The sequence below is a fragment of the Egretta garzetta genome, unplaced genomic scaffold, assembly GCF_000687185.1.
Source record: "Egretta garzetta isolate BGI_Z169 unplaced genomic scaffold, ASM68718v1 scaffold176, whole genome shotgun sequence".
Taxonomy (NCBI): Eukaryota; Metazoa; Chordata; class Aves; order Pelecaniformes; family Ardeidae; genus Egretta; species Egretta garzetta.
Window position 1 is genome coordinate 112,489 of NW_009259973.1, and position 14,479 is coordinate 126,967.

The window sequence follows — 14,479 nt, forward strand, 5'->3', positions numbered from 1 at the left end:
TGCTGCACGGCCGAGCCCGGCTCCAGCGCCCGAGAGGGTGAGGCGTCGGCCGGGAGGTTCGCGACGAGGATTCCAGCCCGTGCCATCCCCTTCCTACCGTTTTTACCTTTTTTATCATTTACCAGATTTTTTGTAGTGTACCTGCACTGTACCAGGCAAAATTCTGGCAAACAGTAAGGTAAATCACAGCTGCTTTGCAGGTGGTTGAAGCACTCATTTACCTCACAATCTCTGCAAAGCACCGCTCTGAAAATCTTCCTGGCTGCCACGCTGCTACTTTCAACCAAAGCCAGCCCGTGATTCGGTGTAGGACCGCAGGCAAGCCCCCGGAGCTTCCATCTTCAACGCTCTCATCTCTTGGTTTTGTTGCTCTAGTGCAAAGGCTGGACGTAACCTGCAAGCAGGTTTTGCAACTGCTCTCCCAAGCCTGCAATGCCACTGCTGCATGTGCACAGCTGGGTGTCAGATCAGCTCTTCGTGTTACTGCACTGGTATTACACATAAGCTGGAAGCCTGGTGTAACCCATCCCGTTCAAATGCACTGGATGGTAGACACACTCGCAAGCTTCATGGACTGTTTCCTCCTCTGACAGTCTGTTTTACTCAGTCCGTGCTCGTTCCTATTTTTAACTTGGATCTTCATACAACTTCCCAAAACGTACAGGAATTCAAGCCTAAGTCATAGGTAGTGGGGGAATGAGATGGTATGAGGTAATAATTAGAACTGTTGGGGGTTTTATTATCTCTAAGGACAACTGAAAACTAGACCTGCAGGCTACTATCTTCCGTAGACCACTGAGACTAACTACGAGGGACCTGCTACTTGTGGGTTATGCTATGGTAGTCCCTGTGAGTAGAGAGGATGAGGGTGTCCGTACCTCTGCGCACATGTTCTTAAACTGGCATTGTGGCTTTTTAATATATATTTTGTAACAGTTGTGCACATACACAGTGGCATGGATATTCCATTCCTTTCTAGGAAAAGCTCTGTCCAATCCTTGTTTAGGCTTATGAACTTCATCAGGTTTAGGAGTAGTCCTAGGTATAAGCTATTGGGCTTTCATGAAAGTACAGAGAGAGCATAAGAGATAAAGGAATAAATTTTTAAAAATGTAAAAATGTTGACAATAAATGAAAATTGGTTTTGTAAATCATACATCGATCAGTAGGCCAGTCAGTACCTGTTGTGATGGAACATGGATTTTTCTCTTGTGCAACTGTTTCAAGGATAACAAAGAACAAAAGAGGAAACTATCTTCTCTGATGAATAGGATTTCTTATAAACTACCTACAACTTGGAAATGTTCATTCCTTATACCCTTAAATTGTTTAAATACTGAAAGACATCAGATGGGAATGTGTGATGGGATTGTGTTCAAGTACTTCTTCAACAAATAGGGTACTTAAATCCATCTCCCTCATCAAAAGGTGAGCAGAAATGCTCCTGTCAACTTCAGTGGGCTTTGCAGGTATCCCCTGTAAGATCTGAGATCAGAAGTTACTGCATGGAGCTTGAGGTCGGAGGGGACATGGGTATCCTGGATTTTGCATACCACACATCTGTTTTTCTGAATATTTCTAAGGAATTGCATAAGGTTGGCAACTGTGAAATAAACAGTGGATTACTGCAATACAGTGTCACATTAGTCATGATTTATCAAGCATACAGTCTTGAAATTTGGCTATGACTGATGCCCATTCAGTATAAATCAAGCAGGGAGTTGTAATGTATCACTAGGTAATCCCGGGTAAAAGTGTAGCAACCAAATTTCCTGATTCTCAGAAATATCTACAGCTGATGATAGAAACTACTGAGATTTTAAGAGGGCTGTTTTCCTTTCTACACACGTTACACCATGTGGGGTAGGTAATGTCAGAGTTGTTGTATCAATTGTCTTTACGGTTTTCTGAAGTGGCCATTAGCTGTTTCTGGGATAATAGTGTGGAGAGGCTTAGCACAGCTGAGAACTGGGATACTGAATTTTAAAAGTAGAAAAAAATACATCATTTTTTGCTAGAATGGATTGAAGAACTTTAACTTAGTCTACAGACTTCTTTATGCCACCTGAAGATAAAAAGGGCGTTAGCGACCTGGGAAAGGAGTAAAGTATTTTCTGGGACTGGGAAAATAATGTACCAAAGGAGTCATTCTGCAGGTAGAGAAGTAGCATTGCATGGGGAATGAAGACAATATTGATTGGCTTTTCTTGGGTAAATGAGGAGGAGGCAGCAAAGGAGAGAAGAAAGCACCATGCGCAAAACCCCCTTAACACATCCAAACCCTCTTCTTCCTGATGCCTCCTAAGGAGCTTAGTGCCTGTGTCCTCTGAGCAATGCTGATTCGCTAAAGAATTTTTGCTCCCTGTAAATAAAGAACAAGTTTCATGCTAATCTGTTTTGACCTGCATCAGTGGCCTGGAACAAACACGGCTGTGCTGGTTTTGGTTGCTGGTAAGCAATTTGTTGGCTAAAGTCAAATGCAAAAAGACTGGGAGATCAATGGTGTACAAGCGGTGAATGTGGCATCTGAAAATCCTGGTGTTTTACCTCTTAATTTCCCTCTGGGAATGCTGCAGTGATGAGAGCAGTGTGGCATCCCAACCGACGTCTCAGGGGAGATAATTACTGGAGCATGATGAGGGTATGCTAATTGTAGAAGGCTCTGAAGACTTGTTTTATTCCCATATGCAAACTCTTACTGGGAGTTGAATTTAATGATAAATAAAAGAAAACATTTTTTAAATACAAAAATATGAAATTGGGGGAAGAGAAGGGTTTATTGACAATACAATCTATTCAAAATGAACACTAACACTTTAAAATACCTGAATGTATAGATGGCTGAATATAGACATGGAAATGTTTCACAGTTCTGCGGCCAAATATGTGGATACTTGTACAAGAGAACTTTCATGATAGTTTAAGACATTGGAGGAACTGAAGGGAGCAGGTATTCATTTCAACAAAGGGGAAAAAACGTGTCTGAGTGACAATATTTTCATTTCTCTTCACTGTTTTGTCCTTTGGGATTAGACCTAGGTATGCTGTCCTCCAAAAAAACCAGGTCATCAGGGAAGGAAATTACTCAGCTAGAAATTGTAATGTTTCTCAGGCAAAAGTTTTCAGCCCAAGTAAATCTGAAGTGGTGTGCCTGGGCAAGCAAGCAGCGGGTATCTATGAGAAGTCTGGTTTACAGACAACAGCAGTGCACTGACTGTTGCGTATCACATACTCAAGACAGTTTAACCTGTTATTGATGCGATCGGTTGGGCTTTTATGTATGTTGGCTTGTTACTGCTATTCCCCACTGAAAAACATGAAGATCAGGCACCCTTAGTGGAAAGACTTCATCAGTCTGAAACGGAAACTGATTGACATAGGTCAATAGCATCAATGCATGAGCGTTTGTTATGGTCGCAAAAGCCTCATATTCTCCTGCTTTAGAGTCATGGGAAGTAGAAAAGAAAGGGAATAGGATAAAAGGATTTCTTTTCCAATATGTGCTCCTAGGTAATGGTATGTTCCGAAAACTAAAACTAGATAAGCACTGCAAAAAGGCTATCTGAATGATGTTTTGAATTTTACAGTATTGATAACCTTAAATAAAAAATTAATATTGCAACAGTGTCTGTGTCCTTCCTGCAATTTCCTGGGAGCAGTTTAGTAGCAGCACTTCTAAGACAATGATCAAACTGCTGTCACATAAAAGCAACTTGAAACTCTGTCATTAAAGCTTGGTCAACTCTTTGCCTAAAGTAGAGATCCAGAGACTTTTTACCCCAAAAGCCATGCTCAGTATAAGAAGGAAAGCAGTTTGACTCTGTGGGAACAAGATTCTCAAAACCTCAAGCCAGGGCTCTGATATCAAAATCATTGAACAATGCAGACAAGGAGCAAGGCTCCCCTTTTGCGAGAATGACTACATGACCACACCAAGATACACATCATTTACATGTGATTCAAACTCTACCAGAAGGAGTAGCAGACAGTTTTCAGTTTTACTGGGTAGTGCCTTACTACATATTTTTTCCACAGAAATAAATGGTATTCCTTGCATAACTGGATAAAGCACATGGTGAATATGCAGTTGGCCTCCTGCTCAGTACTTCAGAGCAGCCTAATCTTTCTTTGTGCCTTAAGAACGGCTCTGAAAGGAGAACTCTGCTTCTCTATAATAATTCTCTCACAACAGCACTTTTTTTGCTCCAGATTCAAATCTCCAGTGCATCATCAAAAATAAAAAGTTTCTACGTAGCACATTAATTAAGATTCACGAACAAGTTCCTATTGCCGTGGGCTGTATACAAATGAAAGAGATGATCTTTGCTGTGAAGGACTAGCAATTAAAACACAAAGGAAGAAAAAAGTGCGCATCATAGTTTTATGACATACGATGAGTGAACAGGTGACTATTTCTTCTAATAACACAACCTTATTAGTTTGTGCATAAGCTGGTATTTCTTTTGTCAGTAGTAAGACAGACATCTCAAAGCTGAATTCAGTTTGGGAGCTTGTGCTATGGTAAATATAACTGTTGGCCCAATATGGAATTTTTTACCCAAAATTCAATCCCAAAGCCATGTCCAAGGCTGCAGGAGAAACAATATCCAATAATCTCAGACTACTGCAGGTCAAAGTCTAACTGTAAAGCATCTTAATCACTTACTGCAGATACATGACTGGCCTATAAAACAAAAAAGTTACAGAGTAAATGAAAGGTTAGGGGGGAAAAAAATTCTGGGGGTCATCTAGATGGAATTTCCTTTGCTTGCAGCATGGCCCCAGTGCTTTCAAGAGACAGGAAACCAAGGCTTTTAAAAATCCTTAATAGAGTATAAATGAAAGTAGAAGTTCTCCATGCGAAGTTGTGGTGTGCTGTTGGGGTATTTGGCACTATGCAGATTGCTGCAGCTGGCAGGTGCTTCACCACTCACTGCCATTTATTAATTGAAGGAGCAGCAGGATGCCAAAGGTCTGCAGGATGTTGACTGCATGCTCCCAAAGGCAGTTACGAATCACTTCAGGATTTAGCTCCCCTTCTTTTTTTAGAGCATCACAGAACGTGAAAGAAAAAGTAGCTTGCTGCATCACTCTTTGCAGAGCGTTTTAGAATCACAGATGGGGGGTTTTTTGTTTGTTTGTTTCTAGGCAGAAAGACCCGTTCCAATAGCTTTACTTTTGAGTTGTCAGCTTACCTCCATACAGCTGGTAACGTCACATAAGCCACTGCTTCTGAAATCAAGAAACAGGTTCATAGGTAGAGCATTTGTTTACTACATAGCCTTGTTGGGTGCAGTCATCAGAGCACTCATTTTATACTGCTGGAATTAGCTTTGAAGAGCAGGGATCCATAAGCTTTTTATACTTGATATTGTTGCAAGTGAGGATAAATATCCTCCTTCTATCTCATAGTACACATCAGTCCTACAGCTGAGCCCATCTCAGCCTCACTGACTGTGCTCACAACTGGTCTGGATGCACAGGAACAGGAGTGCAGGAGGGGCTGATTCAGCTGGGCCGACCCAGCTCTGTAGGAAACATTTTTAGCAGGATTAGATGGCTGAATAAGCCATGGAGAGCAAGCTCCCCGATCAAACCTTTGAGGGTCCACAGAACCCCCACTGAAGCTACTGAATATTTTGCTTGCTCAAGAACAACTGAGTCTGAACAACTTCTTTAAAAGACGAAGTGGGCCTATTGTGCGCAGCTGTGCGTAAAGGTAAGCAGTAATATGCACAGAGGATAGGCATCAGATCTCAGATTCCAGCTTCAATAGCAATGTCCTTTCAGTTCTCAACCAAATTATTTATTCCAAAAGTACCTCTCTCCCCACGCTCTTCTAATCAGTTGAGTAGCAAAAAAAATCAAACCACCTACTCCCGTGTTGTAAGGACTGACTGTTCAAGTTTAAAGCATTTTGAGTGCTAAATGTAATATTTGCAGTTCTGCAGCTCAGCTATTGGAGGACTCAATAGCTGTTTAAATACCAGTAATTGCTCGGGACCCTGGGCAGGGAAGACTCCATTTAGCTTGTGTGGGAGTGGGATGCACAGCGCTCCCCAAAATGGGTCCCGTAGCTTCTTGGCTTAATTCTCCACCTATATGGCAATAATACACTTCTATGCCATAAGAAGTATGCAATTAGTACCTGCCCTTCAGGGATTCCCATAGTGACAGTTCTTTAAAATCTTCCTAACAGTTTGTCCTGAGCAAACAGGACATGTAGTAAACTGTGGATGGTTACAGAGTCATTTGGTCTCGGTGGATAATGTATGCGGCTTCTCTTCTGGAATGCCTGGTTTTCTAGTTCAAGGAGAATAAGGGTGATGTCCTGTTGACTCCCTAAGTACTTAGCGAAATACCTTCTTTGACCAGGAAGATTGCATAAGAACAGATTTTTGTCATGATGTTTAAAATTAAACATGATGAAAATGCTAAAGCATACGAGGTTTACCAGACAAGTTCTGGATTAGCAGATGTAATCTGACATCTCCTCTAGCTGCCTGGCCGGCATGTGCCAGAAGCCACAGCCGCAGCAGCAGGGGTACCAGGGCTGTATGTGAGCCCCAATGTTGGCTCCCATGGTGCAGCCCAGTGACTTGAGCTAAAATCACTCTCATCGGGGCTTGGGCTGTGAACTGAGCCTCTTTCTTCATGGTGGGGGCTAGTTGTACAGTGGAGGAGGGTCATGTTGTGAAGAACACAACTAGAACTCCATCTCAGATCATAAAGTGTCTCCAATATGTGCCACAAAGAGTGAGCGCTGGGCCCCAAAATGTTGGTGTGTATGGAAGGAATTGGAAAGACCCCCAGGTTTGATCTCATTGTTCAATAACTCTCTGTGGCATAAGAGGGACGCTGCTAATGTTTTCCCATTGCTGCTGTTTGATGGAGTACAGGAGACTGCAAGCGGCACTGGAGCTGGGACTCAGGCTTCGAGTACTACTTCAAGACCCAAATATATCGATTTCCTTTGAGAAGCAAGGGCAGGGGAAGATTGGCGTCATAGAGAGTGGAAATGTCCTCCAATGGGGCAGTTTTCTGGGTTGCTATGGTGAGAGTATGTCCTGCTGTGCTCTGTTGTAACAGCCTTAGAAATTCAATGGCTAGAGCCTATTCCAGTGCAGATTTATGAGGATGCTGGAGCACTTATTCCAGAGCATATTTTTCTCCCCCCATCGCCGTAGTCAGCTGTTGTCAACAAATGTTTGTAACTCTTCCTGAATTTCACTCCTGGGAACAGAACAGAAACAGACCCTTAAATCCAATAAACATGAAAATGGATAAGCTTCCTTTCTATAAAAAAAACTTTTTTTTCCTGTATTTTCTTTGCCTTTTACTCCAGATCTGAAGTTCTGGTTCTGGCCTTGTAGCTCGAGGCAGTTTGGGTTGTCTCTGCCTACTCTTACCACTCCAGCTCACCCCCACTCGATCTGATGAGAGATGAGGGTAGTGTCAACCAAAAAGAGGTTCAGGCAAAGCACAGGCACTCACCAGAAGTTCCTCCCCAGCCAGATTTCCCCCACATTTCTTCTGTGTCAGTATTCACAACTGTGTACCACATACCAGACCAGGTCAGGTTGAAAACAATATATTTTTTTATCTCATTGGGTTTGAAAAAGCTCTAATTCTCAGGCAAATCTGTTCCTGGGTTGGCTTATTGGCCTCATGTGATGTGGAGATGGTGAGACAGAGCAGACTTGAATCAATACAGAGTCATCAAGCAACAGGAGCTGAATATTGTGGCTTAAGTCATTCTTTTCTTCTATAGGTGAAATCTTAACTGTCTAACTCCTTCTCCTTTAAATTGTCTTTTTGGGAGTAAACAGGAGGGAGGAAGATAAGGGAAGGAGGGGGTTTAGACATTGGCCTTCCCTAAGGAGAAAATATCTGCTTAGATGATGAGGAAATCATAAATAACTCCAGTACAACCAGTAGAACAAACAAGACGTGCTAAACAACTCTGTTTTAACTTATTTTTACTTCCTTGTGTCCCCACTAGGTGCACAGCTTCAGTAGCCAGCGTCAGCATGCACCCCGCCAGCCTCATGGATTATGGCCATTGCCATCCAGGCAGTTACTGAGCTTTATTAAAATACCCCTGTGCAAACCAGAAGGTGAGGCGTCTGGTCTGCAGGTAGGTGCTAGAAGCCCAGCACCCAACAGCCTGTGGGCCTGGAGGGGCTGCTCATGCTGGGAATTTCTGGGCTTTATCACAGTGTGGAGGGTTGGTTTGGTTTTCTTTGCTGGCTTAGCTCCCTCAGAGGTTTGAAGAGGCTGTACTTGACCATTTCTAGCAGGACAAGTTTGGTAGCTTAGTGTTTACGATGAGTAAAACCTGGCTAGAAGGTTCCTGTGACGTGTTTTCAGGGGAAGCAGTTTGGTCTTGTTAGATATTTTGTAAACTACTTTTAGATTTGGGGGTTTCCCATACCCTATGCTCCTATAATTGTCACAGAGAGCAGTGTAATCAGTTATTTGATATGTTTCCCTGCTTCTCATGAATTCTTACTATTCTTTTCTGAAGTTATGCTTTGCTGCTGTCACCTCTTCTTTTTTTTTTTTTTTCCAAACTGAATTTTCTAGTCCACATCATGTTTTCTACATAAAGTTTTCTTCATTCATTTTGGGGAGAATTATCATCATGTATCTCTTTTAAAAAGGGCATTTGTATTTATTTCTGTTGTCCAAAGATCACTGTACCAGGTCCTTATCTGTGAATCAGCGGAAACAGGTTGTAAAAATACATATGGGCTAAGAAGCGTCTAAATTTCCTTGTCTGGAGCAGGCTTAGTGTCTTACCTCATGATGTGCCACAGCTGGCAGCTCTAGGGATGTTGGGAATGAAGATGATGGAGGAGAAGATATGTCTCAGTATACAGATACTGAACTGTTTGGGAAAAAAGATAGTTAATCTGTTCTAAATAGTAACATGTTTCTCTAAATAGCCTGGAACCATCACATTGAGTTAGAGTTGGAAAGGGAAAGACTTATAGCTGGATTTCTTTTTGAGGGCTAATACTGCAAATGCGAATTTTTATAGCTGCTTTATCTGAATTCATGACAGTTAGACCATACCTTGGCTTTATATTGGTGTATAATATTTTTAATGTATGTAGATCCATAGTTCAGCAGCTGTAATCAAATAATTACAGATGCCATTAGCTGAGTTATTGTGCTGATCTATGTGTATTTCAGTGGATAATAATTTAATAAAATTAGCACTTAACTTCTGGAGTCTCCTTCTCTGCACAGAAATGAAAATAAAATGAAAGTGCTACTCTTAACTAAATTAATTAAGAAACTCCAGCCTTGATTAGCAGGATCTGAACATCCAAACATTTAGAACTCGTTTTCCTAAATTTCGATCCCCAGTGGCATTCACGGGGAGGACATCGAATTAAAAAATAGAACAGAAACTCCCTGTTTACACAAACCGCATGTGGGAGGAGGGGAGATAGGAGCAGGGATGCCTCCTGCTCTGGCTGCGCTCCTGGAGCAGAGCCTTTGCTGAGCAGTAGTCTTCATCAGACCTTTGGATGGCAGGCACGGTCATACAAGTAGCAGTTAAAAGGGGAAAGGTCTCTCTGTCTGTAAGCAGTTCCTCTCCACCCTTAAAGCTCATCTGCAAAAGAGGTTGCTCAGCAGAAAGGTCGGGAAGGCAGTACAGCAAAAATGTTGGGAAAGCAAAACAAAGGGAAAGGTGGAAATGGATGCCAGGGTGCCTGCTGGTGTTCCCTTCCAGTGTCTCGGACACGGACAGAAGGCTCGGGTCTGGATAAGATGATGGTTACCCCTCGTGATGACCTTTGTTCTTTAAAATTTTTTGCTTTACATGGTGTAAGTCATACAACTTACAGTAAATGACTCCTTAATGTGTAGCCACTGACAGCAGGGATTTGTGCTGCACTGCATTTGAACCAGCTTCAAACTCATATTATATTTCTCAAATAGATGTAGGAGCAATGGTATAAACTAGATGCAAGTGCTGCAGCTGCAGAGCAGTTGAATCGCTTCAGGTGTTCACTCCAGAAACCACTGAGGCGGCCTGAGGTGTTGTCTCCCACCTTACCCAATCCTCCCAGTTCTCTGAGCATTCACATCCTTCACCCATACGCACCGTAAAAAGTCAGTGTGCTTCATTTATGTGGCATCCACGGGATCAGGAGCTGGGACAGAGAACCAAGAACCTGGCGCTGGAGCAGATAAGGAGCATCTGCTCCATCCGTGCCCTCGGCGCTGCCGTGAGGCTGTGCCATCCTCGGGCTGGATCCTGCCACCACCGTTCAGGTGGTGAACATTTGCACGTGAGAAAAAAATGCACCTGAGCATTCAAAGGAGACTGAAAGAGCAAAGAATCTCATTGTGAATACCAGAGAACAGAAATAACGGGATTAAAGAAACTAATGGCTTCATTACCAGCAGTACAGTGGGCCGAAATTCTCTGCCCTGTGATAAGCAGAAAATCAGGCAGATTTTCATAATAGTCTTTCAGGTAAGCAGGGAAAAATAAATTGGAATTCTTGATCAAGCCTTTTGTTGAAGCACTACCCTATTTCTGGATTTAAATCCCTTCTCATTCTCAGCCCCATCCTTGGATATGGCTCCTCACTTTCTGTGTTGTATATTGCTGCGTGCTATTAAGGGAATGTTATGTTCCACTTGAGAGGTGGTAAAATGAAAATCACATAAATACTCAGGGAAGATGAGTTGCTTCAGGACTTAAAGGGCCATGAATTTGCAAGCTCTACTAGCATGACCTCCTTTTATGGCATGTATTTATATCAAAATACGGCATTTTCACACTCAGATTTGACACATGGATTCCTTCCGACAGGAATAGAAAGATGGCATCAGTCATCTGTATTTAAAACCCCAACAGAGGAAGTTGCATATGGGAACTGGCATTAGGTAATGAGAGGGAAGATGCCAGTCATTCCTATTGATCCTCAAAGCGTGACCCTGAGCGAGTCCCTGAATCTTTCTGTGCCTTAGCCTGTGATGCTGAGACATGATTAGCATGGGTACTTTATCAGCAAGGAAGTTGTGCAAGTCATTTAATGAGTGCTTGCAAAATTATTTGCGGCATTTGAATGAAAGAGGCTGTGTAATTTGCAAAGCACTGCTGTATTGTATAATTGCATGTGTTGCAGGAAGCGTATGGCAAAGCCACTTGCTTGTTCCCTACTGAATAACCCATGAACAAATCATCTTTTTAGTGCTGGAAGGAAAATCCTGTTACACTGGAGCGTAAGTGTGGATCCTCTGCCTTTCTGGGCTGTTTGTGTAAAAGCGGTAGAACTTCGCTGCTGTGTGCTAAGCAGATTTTCATAGTGGTGTCTTCTGACTTGAAATTACTATTTAAGTAGAGAAAAATCTGTCGAAGTCAGTAACTTCCATCTCAACAGCAGGGAGAAAATGCCACAGTTCAAGCATGTTTCCGTCAGGATCGAGACCTTGCCACTGGAGGTACCTGTGCCCCAGAGAAGGACAGCAATCCTTGCATGTGTTTTGTTAGTCCTCTATCCTCCTCACACATCCAGCTGGAAGGTCAGATCCGCAGATGTCTCTTATCCATCACACAGTGCTGGGCCTTTCCAAATGGACATGTATGACAGCAAGGAAACTGGACTCGAGACCCAGCATCCCGTATTGCCCATATCTGACTTCAGGGCTGATGCCCTCCCTGATTTCCTGGCCCCTGATGTACACCATACACAGATCCGGCCAGGTCTTTGTCCTTCTGCCTAGGTAAATAAAACAACTTTTTTTTGATGTTTGCACTAGAATTCATGAACTACAGCAGTGCAGAAAGGAACCAGTTCAGCTGTCACTTTTGCCACCAATTTTTCTCCTAAGCAGGTGCCTTTATGCAGAGTACTTCTGTTTTAAAACTTTACTGCATGCATCAGGCGGCTTCAACATCTAAAAGCACAAAAGTATTTACTGTTAAAGGAAGTCTGTAGGAAGTGGTCCAAGGACCGGCCCACGTTGAGGAGGTGAATTCTTACTGATTTGGCCTTTTCCCCCTTTAACACACCAGTTTTATTAAAACTTCCCATTTCTCTTCTGAATCTTGCTCTACGCTTGGAGAAGAGGCAGTGAGTCCCTCACCCCGTGCATGCTCAGCGGGCACAGGAGTGCCGGTCGTGGCGTGTCCCCTGCAGTGGCAGTGCTGGGAGCCCACAGCAGGTTCACAGCCAAGCTTTGTTCCCCCAGTGAATGGGAAATCCTCCATGGGATCTTTACGTAGCTGCTTTCCTTTTGAAAGCACCGCGGGATCCGTGCGTGTGTGTAATCTGTTTATATTGGATGGCCACCATGGTCATTTCACATGTGCATCGATTGGGCTTGACGAAGTGGTTGAGCCTGGCAGGGACAGAAAGGAGCTGACACCCATGCAGAACCAGTACAGCTGCTCCTACGTGATGGGACCCTGCAAAGGCTACAGGTATGGGTACATGCTGAATGAATATGGGGAGAGGGCAAGCATTTAAAATCCCTAGAGTATGATTACAGTTTCTATGGATATACAATTTGATTTGGTCTAAAAAGCATTTTGAATGCTCTTTTGATCACTAGAAAAATATTTTTCATAAGAACTGCCCCTCGATGCAGCAAAGGTTCCTTGGGCCTGGCACAGCAGGAGGCAGGTGGTGGCAGGGCAAGGTGGGAGAGGAGGACAGCTCTTCTCTTTAAAAAACAGCAGGAAAACTGCCTAGCAGCGCCCCACAGAAACAGAAAGCAGACAGAAAGTCACTTGTTGGTGCTGGAATATTCACTGCCACCTGAGCCGGCTTAACATGGAAAATACAAATGTAAGGAGCTGGACACCAAGGCTTCTTTACAAGCATTTCTGTGTTCACATAGACACTGATGCACTGGAGTGTTGGGTGCTTGTTTTTTTAGTTTCTTGATATTTTAACCTTCCTTTCTCGCTGTAGCAGCTGAGAAGTGCCATAGAGCTGAATTCTGCCTTTTCAGGACAGTGACCACTTTGCAAACACCCCTCCGCTTAGGGTTTAAAAACACTTTAAAATTAGCGTCCAGTTCATTTTGTTCAATGTGGAGGTATATGCCCATTAATTTTGAACATGAATATAAAGTCCACGGATTCAACTTAACCTGCTTCATTCCTCAGTAGGGATTTCACAGGGATGGAAGGAATAAAGCTGCTGCCCACCCCTGGATACAAGCCAGTTTTGGAGACAATTTGCTAATGTTTAAGCTTTAAGGCAGCACAAAGTTGGAATTGCTATAGCTATCTTACCTAAATTTTATTCTGGTCCATCTTCTTTAAGGAACTACATGAGTTTAATTTGACTAATCAGCCTTTAATAATAAGCCCAGATGTTCTTATGATTGTAGGAGATCTGTTTCTGTAATGGATGTTGAGTTATTCTATATGATTTGGGAAAAAACTCCTGAAAGAGATTTTTAAGCAAATAAGCCAGCTTCTTAGGCAGGTGCCAATTTAGGCAATAATCTATAAATAATTATTCTTTGTACCACTGCGATTTAAAACAACCATGACTCCAGCATGACAGTTTGAGCTGTGCTTTAGACAATTTGTTGTCAAAAATGAAGTCTTTGAACTTTTTCTATGAGTAAATGTGTGCCTTGGGCAGTTTGCAATCTGCCTGGTGGGCTCAGCGACAGGTCCCAGGGAAGCATCAACCTCCCACCCCTCGTTCTGAGCTCGGATGAATTGGATGGGCTTTGCAGCCAACGGAGCTGAGACTTGGAGGAAAACTTGGCAAACATGAAAAGACTCTGGACAACACAAGGCCTTGTGTGGGCCTGAGCCCTGGCTCTTCCAGACGTGGGAGCAGTGGTTCCCTGCTCATCCTAGATCCAGCACCTGGGTTCAAACACATGCCCTGAAATTACCCAGCTGAAAACTGCTTTTTGTGCTGTGAGGCATTTCCAGGTGTGTACGGGCTCTGCAGGGCAAGAGCTCCTGTGCGGTTTGTGCATGTGTACTTGTAACCAAGGGCAAGGTGTGACAGCCCCAGGGACAGGACACATCAAGTGTCCCCGGTCACATGGGCCCTGATAGCACCATGTTCTATGGCATGAGGCAAACCCAAAGTCGCTAAAAGCCAGAAAGCTATTTGGTTGGGAAAAATCATGCACTTAAACAGGCAAAACTCTCAGTATCTTCCAAGAGGAAAGAAATCTGGGAAGCATTTCAGTTTTCTTCTTTCTGAATGCAGATCTAATTTTTTAGGCCAACTGAACAAAATGTCTGTCTAGAGAGCTCCAGAAGGACGAACAAAAGTAAACTATAAATATTCAGCTTGTGATTTCAGGTTTTAATAAATGATGAGCTCTGGGAGAAATGGGTTTTCTTTCAAATATCAAATGACTTGATTCATTTTATAATTTGGTTATATAGCACTTGTCACCTTCTATCTGGATGCAGCAATGCAGCAGTCTCTGGCAACGCTTTAAGATGACGCATCCCAAAGGAAATAGG